General features: G+C 45.1%; 1 long non-coding RNA gene across 2 annotated transcripts in view; it reads right to left on the bottom strand.

Annotated features, from left to right (window-relative positions):
- Positions 1-649: 649 nt before the first annotated feature.
- Positions 650-10,571, bottom strand: part of LOC136628519 (uncharacterized) — a 34,902-nt gene continuing 24,980 nt past the window's right edge. For both annotated transcript variants that reach the window (XR_010792882.1, XR_010792883.1), the window contains exons 3-4: positions 3,723-3,978; positions 650-1,560 (exon numbers count right to left, since the gene is read on the bottom strand). This is a non-coding gene — a long non-coding RNA (uncharacterized lncRNA). The remainder of the gene's footprint in view (positions 1,561-3,722; positions 3,979-10,571) is intronic.

Below are 10,571 nucleotides of genomic sequence, written 5' to 3'. Positions count from 1 at the left end.
TCCATTTGAATGTATTTTGCTCATCTTTTTACAGACTGCAGGCTGTTTTCTCTGCAGCATGTTTACACTAGCCACAAGGAGAACAATGGAATGTGTCAGCACTCAGCATCTGTTTGCACAGCTGGGCTTGTGTTTAAACACATGCTGGGCTTTGCAAACAACTCTTAGAGGTCCTTTTACATGCAAATAAAGGTGATAAAGTGTTCATGGCCATTACCTCAATTTTTCAGTCCTTTGAAAGAGTATCTTTGCGATTATAAGGGCCTTTACTCGTCTAATCTATCTCCGAATGGTAAAATGGGTAGCAGCAGATCCTATAATCTTTCCCTGAAATTGTATTAGTAGGTTTTTAGAAGATTTCCGATTTTTTTTTTTAAGTGTCTCAATAGTACAACATTCATCTTCTGACATGTAGGCAATTATAAGACCCTTGTTCCTTATTCTTTGGATTATTGAAAAAAGACGGAAATATGATATCTTGGTTTTTCTGAAAATCTAACACTAGAAAGGAAGGCAGGAAGGGTTTTCATGATTACTCTATCCTCGACATGTATGGAGGAAAGGCCGAAAGAGCCTGAAGCTCATGGACTCTACAAGCAGTGGTAATAACTAAGAGGAAGACCATTTTGTTAAAAGCATGTTTATTGAAAGTGACTCCCAAGTCCAAAGGTTCAAAGAGAAAGAACTAATAACACTGATAAAACCAAATTTAGGTCCCAAGGGGGAACCTTGGTTTTTCTCTACGGCACTGGATCTTGTGTATCTTGATTTTTTCCAAAGTGTTTGATACTGCACTGCATGAAAGGTTGGTATATAAAATGAGAATGATTGGTCTGGGTGAGGATGTGTGAAAATGAGTGAGTAACTGGGTCAGTGATAGAAATCAGAGGGGGGTTAATAATGATACATACTTTGATTGGGTCACTATTACTAATGGGGCACCACAGGGGGCAGTACTGGGCCAATATCGCGCTTGTCAACATGCATTTTCATGCCGATGTGAGGCGTTTCTCTGTCAAAAATGCCTCCCATCACTTCAGTAAAGTAGCGAACCTCTGGCACGCCTAAGGGATCGGCAAGTGTTTTGCGTTGTTTTCAATGAGAAACCTCACATCGCACGCCTTGTAATGCGTTTTACTGAAAACAATGGGCAATACGTTCTGAGAAACTTGAAAAAAAAGGACATGATTGATTGTTTATAGCTCCGTTCAAAAGTAAGGGGTTCATATTTGCATGGGTTAATATTCCTGATAAGTGAAAGAGCCTCTTCCTCTACGGTGGATTATTTTGCTGAATCCTTTCTTTTTTTGAAAAAAAGTTTTTTTGGGGTGACCTGAAATTCCAGGTGAAGACCTAAACTTATGGTATCTATAACCATAAGTATCTTACCAAGTTGGAATAAATAAGGCCAGTTCCGCCCTCCCTTCTCTTCTGTCATCATTGCTGGAATTCTTTATTTTTTTAGTTCCCCTGGGGATCCAAAGGCAAATCCTCTGGAATTCTTGAAAAAAAAAATGTTGTTTTCTGCTGTATGCTCTTCTGGTCCGTATTCTTGTTACCCTGCATATGGTAATGAAAGAAATATTAGCTCTAGATGGGAAGGAAACCCTTATAATATGAAGCCTTTTCTAAAAGATAATCCTGTTTTTTGAGGCGAAGTCACCTTTCAAGGTTTTAAACCATAAAGCTCTTCTAGACTAATTAGCTAAAGCTGCAGCCCAAGCTAAGTGCCTATCAGCATCTAGAAAAAAAGTTTGCTACTGTGTTAGCCAGTAGCCATATTCGACAGATAACACAGCTGGCTGGTGCAGAACTCTGGGGGCCTTGGATGCCTAGAAGCCGAGGCTATGGAGTCACTTATAGTCCGGAGGTGGGTATTAGAGTAACATGGAGGCATTGCACTCCCTGTGCTACCTAGTTTAAATATACTTCTGGTAAAGGAATCATGCCCACTCCCTTCAGAATGATAAGAATTCAAAGAGGGAATAATAATGAGAAAACAAAATGGCGCTACACCAGATATAACACAGCACCTATCCAACATGGCGCTGTGCCAGATGAGACATGATGCCAGGCATGTTCCTTCAAGATGGCACTGTGCTGAAAGCCAGAGTAGCAAGATGGTACTACCCAAGAAAACATGGCACCAGCAGAGACCACACCAATGGATCCATCCCCTCCTTTAGAGGCAGCCACACCATACTATACTGGAATCTGCCTCAAAAGCCCCAGCCCACATGGCGGCTATATTGGTCTATAGAGAGAGAGGCAGGCATTCCAAAGGGGAGTCCCAGCTAGGCTAGGAGTTCCAACCTAGAAGAGACCAGAAGTGAACTCCAAGAAATCCCTACTCCAGATCTGAGACAGCTCCCAGAGGGGGCATTTTTAAGGCTCTTTTAGACACAACGATTATATTGTTCAAATTTAGTTCAAAAGCCGTCTTTTGAGCGATAATCTTTGTGCCTAAATGTGCCCATCTTTCAGTTTTCTGCCGAACAACGGTTTTCAGTTCTGCTTGAAAACCATTGTTCAGCAGAACAGCTGATAAGCAGGACCACACGCCGTGCTCTGCCTGCGGAGAGCTGATTACAGCTGATAAGATTGTATCAGCTCTTCTCAGCTGTCAGCCCCACCAGCAGATCAAAGTAATGTAATCAATGTACAGTGGGTGGTCTGTTCCTTGACTACAGCTCCCAGTGGCTCACACGCTACTACTTGGTACTAATAGGCATTAGTAACAAGTAGTAGTTTATGCAAAATGATCACTCAAAAGACACCTTCTGAGCGATCATCTTTGCAGTGTAAATGCACCCTCATAAGTAATTATTCAGATTCCTGTGATCCAGCGAGAATCTAAAGATTATCGTTCAGTGTAAATGCATACATTAACTGAATGACTAATGTTATTTCATTTGCTTATAGTTCATCATTAGAGATGAGCGAGTATACTCGGTAAAGGCAATTGCTCGAGCGAGCATTACCTTTAGTGAGTACCTGCCCGCTCGAGACTGAAGGTTCGGGTGCCGGCGCGGGGGAGCGGTGAGTAGCGGCAGTCAGCAGGAGGGAGCGGGGGGGAGAGAGGGAGAGAGAGATCTCCCCTCCGTTCCTCCCCACTCTCCCCCGCAGCTCCCTGCCCGCCGACGGCACCCGAACCTTTAGTCTCGAGCGGGCAGGTACTCACTAAAGGCAATGCTCGCTCGAGCAATTGCCTTTAGCGAGTATACTCGCTCATCTCTATTCATCATTCATTTTATGCATAAACCGAGCGATGGTCGGTTCTCGGTAAAAGCACAGGAACGACTATTGCTAGGACAACTGTTGGGCGCTCTGCGTACAAAAATGGCCCTTAGGTCCCCCAGGCACCCCATCATGATGCTGGAAGCAAGTGGTGCTCTGCAGCTGCAGGTATGTCCCTTTGTCCTCAGATGGTGTACCCAGGACCTATCCATCTAGACAGGAAACCTGAATTGAGGTAAGGAGAGTTGTGTCCCGCTTTTATCTTCTCAGGTTTCCTGTTCAGCGGTGGGAGGGCCTCTTCAGGGGTGCCGTCATACGTAAAAGGGTAAAAGGTCATTTTCTTTTAACTTATGTACATTTTTCAATGTGCAATACCAATAAACTAAAAAGTTAGGGATTTAGTTATTGGATTGCTATTTAAATAGTTTACGAAAGGTCAATATGTCCAGAAACGTTTGGTAGACTGAAATAAGAAAAATATTTACTTTGAAAATGTATTCTTCCAAAAGACATGAAACCCCTCGGTCCTTAGGAGTTTATCACAGTCTGTTCCAAACAAATATTCTTCTGTGCTTAGGATAGTTTCAAACAGCATTTTTTTGGAAAATGCTATTTTGCAGTGTTTTGATATAGTATTTGAGCCAAAGTCAGAAGTGCTTCCAGCTGGAAGGAGAAGTATACGTCCTTTCTTATAGATTGCCCGTTCTTTCGAAATCCATTTCCGGCCTTGGCATAAAAAACCTGCATGAAAAAACTGTTTTTGTTATTTTTTAAAAGCTGTGCATGAAACCACCCTACAACTTGAAAGAACTGTTTTATCTGCTTTGTGGTAGTGCTCCATACTCCAGTACTGATATACACCCATAGCAAATAAGTGTCAAGGAGCTTTTACACGGAACGATTATCATTTGGAGTCCCGTGATCCAGCAAGAATCTGAATGATAATCGTTCAGTGTGTATGCAGCCATCGACTGAATGATGAACGAGATGTCTTTCACTCCTGTTTCAAAGCACTGATTGCCAATATGTCGGGGTAGAGACAAAAAACACCCATATGCACTCGGGAAACCAAAGCTCATATTGTCTTATCATCCCCTATGAGTACAGAGGATCAGCATCTGCCATGGTCAACAGAAGACTGTAGATTGCCCTTTGCTGTTCTGCATATGGCACTGTATCCTCACACATAAAAAAAACCTACAGATAAGGATGTGCAGCCAAGCAGTTCTATCTCGCCAGATAAAGACTCCCTTTCAGATCAATGTTTTTGCTTTATGAGAGCTTCAGGATCAGCCAGTATGTTCTAATCTTCTCTCACCTTGGCTCAAACTGTGTGGGATCATTTGAAGGTGCATCAGTTATGATGTCTTTGTTTCCTGATACACTTCTTAAAAGGGTTATCCTACAATACGAAGACACTAATGTGTGATTGTGAGTAGCAGTGCAGCGGGTTATGCCACAATCCTGGGCTGTAAGATCACGGCCATTCTTTATAACATCTGGCTATAAAACTTTTATTTTTAATTATAAACTAGACAACCCTTTAAATTGCAGGTAACGAGCTTGAATTAAAGAGGTCATGAATCCTTTTAACATCAGAAGTCCAGAAATCCTATAAATAGCCCTATTAAAGTCTTTTACAGTAGTTGGAGCATAACGATAGTTGTATCATTTTTTTTTTTTTTGCTTAAATATGTCCCTCCAGGTGCTACTGAGTTTGGGCTCTAGACAGAACCAGTCTCATTTCACCTCTGGCAGTTGCTGATATAGTCCCTTTTTAGTTTACAACTAGTGCATGCCCTCATCATCTACTGCCTGGACTACTGTAACATCCTTCTTTGTGGCATTCCATCCAACATGCTTGCAGCTTTCCAATCCACTCTTGGTTCTGCTGCCCATCTAATCCATCTCTCCTCATTACCCCCAGCCTCTCCCAATCACTTAACTGGCTACCCGTTGTCCAGAGAATCCAATTCAGGATATTATCAGTGACGTGCAAGGCTAGTCAGAGCCTGACCCCCTACATCCATCTCTGCCATAATATCCTGATACCTTCCCACACATGATCTCTAGTCTCCAACTGCTTCTTATCGGTTCTCCTCTAGTCTGCTCCTGACATAATCCTCTCCACAATTCCCCTATGTGTCACCTATACTCTGGAACTCACTCTCCACCACCTTGGAAAGCTTCAAAAAGAACACAAAAACCTGCCTCTTCAGAAAAGCCTACAGCAGCAGATGAAGCAGGAGATGTTCTATTTAGCTCCACTCCTCTGTTTTCATTTTAGACAAACATACATTTTTCCCTATGTGTTTACCCTACTTATATGTACTCCTTTAAAAAAAAACAAAAAAAAACAGTTTATACCACCATAAATTGGTGTTTTTTTGTTTCTATCCAAAGAAAAGGGAGGATGCATCTAAGGAAGACTCTTGTTTATAGACTATCCTCCCAGGCCGTGCTCAACCCCTTCCTTTTTACCTCTCCAAACTACCACTATGCAAGCAGCTTGTACCCTCAGCTACTGTCTCCTACTTCCTTCCCTTGTAGATTGTATGGAAAGAAAGGACGGGTAAGTCGGCATAACTCTCCAGTGAAAAGACATGAGGGAATGGGATAAAATATCTGACTTCTCTTTTGTTTAGAACATTAAAACCAGCAGTAGCATACGCGTTTCGGGGTGATGCTGTGAGGTACATCACTGGTAGCAGTAGAATGGTGTGTGTACCCCATCCACTTCTGCTCCCCGGTGTCACCGCTTCAGGTCTCTCCTCTCCAGAGTCACTATCCTAGTGCTACTATTAAGTACCTCCCAGCATGACTGATGAAGGCGCTCACCCTGAAACATGTATCCTACCGCTGGTCTCAATTTACTAAATAAAAGAGAAGTCGGATATTTTATTTCATTGCCTTAAGTGTTTTCACTGGAGATTTGCACCAACGTACCAGTTCTTTCTTACCGTAGATCCTGTCCACCACTAATTTTCAATACCCCTCTTCTAAGTTTTTGGGCCCTAGTTTTACACCTGGGACTCAAGCTTTTGACACCTTTTGGGTTTTGCGCTACCCCTTTTTCTTTCATCTTTACCTATCTTGTGGATTGTAAGCTCTTGTGGGAAGTGCTTACAATCAAGGAAGTGTTCAAACAAAGGCTGGACAGACATCTGTCTGGGATGATTTAGTAAATCCTGCACTGAGCAGGGGGTTGGACCTGATGACCCGGAGGTCCCTTCCAACTCTACCATTCTATGATTCTATGAAGTGGCCTCTCCCTCCATATCAGTTTGTAAGTCATTTAGTTCATGTTTTTTCTTCCTGATGTTTTTCCTATGTACAGCACCCTGACATTAATGGTTAATAATTCTTAATAATACTAATTGGAGCACTCTTTAAATATGATGTCCTTCATGGGAGGACCCCTTATTAGCATTAACATGTACAATGTTATAGGAGGATCTTGTGGTCACACTGACCTGAAACGTATGCGTATGATCTTGTGTGTATTAAAGGAGATGTCTCGAGGAAGCAGTGATTTTTTTTTTTTGCCCAATCCTCCTAATTAAACATACATTACTAATTACCCCTGTAAATGACTTTCCTAGCTGGTTCGTACTTACCGTTCCAGCGTTTCAGCAACTTATAAAAGTTTCCCCAAGATGGCCGCCGGCTCTTTCCCCGTCGCTCGCTGCAGCCCGACGTGCGCGCTCCCGAGACGCTGCCAGCTGTGTCTCCATGGCAACCGGACGCCCTGCAGCCGCCGACCAGACGCCGCGCAGCCGCCGACCAGACGCCCCGCAGCCGCCGACCAGACGCCCCGCAGCCGCCGACCAGACGCCCCGCAGCCGCCGACCAGTCACCCACCGCCAGGCAGCAGGTAACCGGCGCTAGCCCCCGGCTCCCCAGCACTACGCTCCCGGCTCCCCAGCGCTAGACCCTCAGCCCAGGTGAAGGCCCCGGAGCCCAGCGCTGGGCTCCGGGGCCTTCACCTGTCAGTGAACATCACCCCCGACCCATCACTTACCCCCCTGGCCCAGCGCTAGTTCCCCCCGGCCTAGGGACAGCCCCCCCCGGCCTAGCGACAGACCCCCCATCGCAGCGACAGCCCCCCCCGGCCTAGCGACAGCCCCCCCATCGCAGCGACAGCCCCCCCGGCCTAGCGACAGCCCCCCCATCGCAGCGACAGCCCCCCCCCGGCCTAGCGACAGCCACCCCATCGCAGCGACAGCCCCCCCCGGCCTAGCGACAGACCCCCCATCGCAGCGGCAGCCCCCCCCGGCCTAGCGACAGACCCCCCATCGCAGCGGCAGCCCCCCCGGCGCATCACAGCGACGACAGCCCCCCCCCCCGGCCCATCACTTACCTGGACGGCAGGACAGCTGGGCGGCTTCTGCGGACGGCAGCTCCAGTTTCTGCACCTTCCTCTAACAGAGGAAGGTACAGAATGGCCGCTCCAGCGCGCTCCCGAGCAGTGACAGCTCGTCTGCGCATGCGCAGAAGAGCTGTAGCGGGGAGCACACTGAAGCGGCTCGTGCTGAAAGGAGAAGACCGGACTGCGCATGCGCGTCTAAAAAAGCAAGCTGCCAGCGAATTTAGACGGAACCATGGAGACGAGGACGCTAGCAACGGAGCAGGTAAGTGAATAACTTCTGTATGGCTCATATTTAATGCACGATGTATATTACAAAGTGCATTAATATGGCCATACAGAAGTGTATAACCCCACTTGGTTTCGCGAGACAACCCCTTTAAGTATGCAGAACATACAACCTCTGACAAAAATTATGGAATCCGCAGGATTAGACTTTTTCACCCCGAGGCCGGTATGAAACCACCCTAATAGGTAGCCATAGATCGTCACCGCTATAAGACAAAACAATGTTTGTTTTATAGCAGAACATTCTAGCTTCATACCTCAAACAAATGAAAATAAGGCCCTTTAATGAATGGCAGGTTTTTCCACTAGGTTGAGGTAAAAATTATGAAATCACCTTGTAATTTGCATTTCTAAAACAAATATTGGCGCAAGTCCAAAAATGCTAATTTGCCTGCTTACAGATCTTATGGCTCTTCTATGCAGCGGATGATGGGATACGAACGCAACATTAGTTAACTTCATCATCAGACTGTGTGAATACGCCTCTGATCAGCTGGCGAACTATCAAACACTCCGTCGGCTTATCGGCCTGTAGTGCAGTAAAAAATTATCATTGTCAGCTCACCTCCCCCTGTAGATGGGCTGCTAAAAGCAATTAAATGAATTGGGGAATGAATATTCACATGAGCAATTGTCCATCCCCCATGGGGTATCAATTCACCTGTGTGATGGCCACTTAGGGCTTATCCACACGGACGCACTTGCACTATCTATTACTAAAATAGCAAATATTAAACTAATTAAACAATTGTCCATTGAAATCAATGGGAGTGTGATTGTGTGTTTTTTGAGTGCACAACTCCACGCACCATGCGTGCACAAAAAAGCACAGCCGTCACACAAATACACTTACACTCGTGTGAAGCCGGCCTTAAACAAGCGCCAATCGTGTTCATCAGCGCTTGCCAAACTGCTGTTATCAAGTTGTAGTAAAGGGTCCTTACCGACTAACTGAAAGAAACCGTGGCCCCAACAGAAGTGTTATCAATTGAGAACAAGGGAAAAACTTCTGCTACAGAGTCAAGATGGAAATTCAACACGGAGTGTGGGAAGAGATGGTTAGCTGTATGTAAAATCTGCCTGTGTATGCAAATATAAGCATAATATAAATGCTAGGGAAAAAATGAAACCATTAGGGCAGATCAAGGAGGATATGCAAAATAGGGAACAACAAAACAAATGAAAGGAAAATATAGTGAAACAGGAGTCAATATTTGCGATAGAACTGTAAGAAATCAGCTTGTCATGTCAGTTCTCATGTGTGTCCCTTAACCTGGCTCCAGGGCCACAGCCAAGGATGGCAACTGTGCCGTGGACACAAGTAGCAAACTTAAAGGGATATTCCCACAGCCGCAAGTTATTTCCCATCTACTCTCTTTGGAGGGTTCGATAGACAATAGTCCATTTAAAACTAAAAAAGAGGCAGTAGCCAATGTTCCTTCCCCTGTCCACGGGCGAGGCGCAATATAGCTAGCGATATTCTGCCGCCGGGGAGAGAACTGACAGCTCTCTGTGGTGAGCCTATCTGACAGCAAGGCTCACTGCAGGGAATCGCGGCATGCTGCAGTCTGAGTCCCGCAAGTGGAGAATCGCTATGATTGTCCGCTCGTGGACAGGGGGCTGCGCTTTCCATAACAACACTATCGAAAGCGTGCACTGCGTTACCTGCGGCCGGATTATCGCTGCAAGTAACGCAATGCACTATTGTCCGTTGGCAGGCAGCCCTAAGCCTGTGTAGCTCGTTAGATGGTGAGTGGAGCAGTAAGGGACCAGGATACTGTTCCCTCTAAACAAGTCAACCCAAAACCGTAGTAAATAAATATTACTGTATAGTGCTAAATTATTTATAATTATTCAGCGCACGCATATCGGCTGTGCAAAAAAAGATGGAACATGCCCTATCTTTCTGCGTATTTGCGCATCAAAAGTCCCCATACAAATCAATGGGGGGTGCAAATACACGTGCAATACGCAAGGAGACGCATGAAAGACTGCGTAATTCCGCTGGAAAAAGAACACATCTGGAAACGATTAGAAGAATTAGCCAATTCAGTCGTTGCGTCTTAGTGCCCCACGGGCAAGAGAACACGTCCTACGGGCAGAAAAAGAGCAGTAAATTAGTGTTCATGGCACGAAAATGTTGCACTAAGGAGCGTACAACTACGCATACACTCGTGCGAAGCCGGCCTACGTGTACAATTAACAATTTACTAGCAGTACAAAGATAAATGGTGACGGAACTAAATGCACATTTTCTTACTGGAGAGCTTTACTTCTCCGCTTCCTGGTAGATGACCAGCGATAGCCGCAGATCGTGTTTTGTTTTACGTTCTTTCTCCTACTTTCTGTTTTTCCTGAATAAATATGTATAAACAGATATTTTTCCATGAAGCGTTGCGTATTCCATAGGTGGCTGCCCTCCTAATTGGTTGCAGTCGTGTAACTATAGAGACAAAGGAAATCATTGATACTGTATTAACCTCAACCGCAGAGTGTTTTGCTTGTGTTTCTAGAATGTGCATTCCTGACACACCCTCACCCGCCTTCTGGAGATCCAGAGACGTCTAAGAAAAAGCTTTGTTTATTGATTACTATCTGGACTCCGTGTGGCATCTGAATGAACACCATCTCTATAATGGCTATGGGTATGTTGGTGCACATAAAGGGTAAAAGTCACTTA

Source organism: Eleutherodactylus coqui, chromosome 5 (genome assembly GCF_035609145.1).
Source record: "Eleutherodactylus coqui strain aEleCoq1 chromosome 5, aEleCoq1.hap1, whole genome shotgun sequence".
Taxonomy (NCBI): domain Eukaryota; kingdom Metazoa; phylum Chordata; class Amphibia; order Anura; family Eleutherodactylidae; genus Eleutherodactylus; species Eleutherodactylus coqui.
Note: the sequence above shows the minus strand (reverse complement) of the source record. Positions and strands in the feature narration are given on the sequence as shown.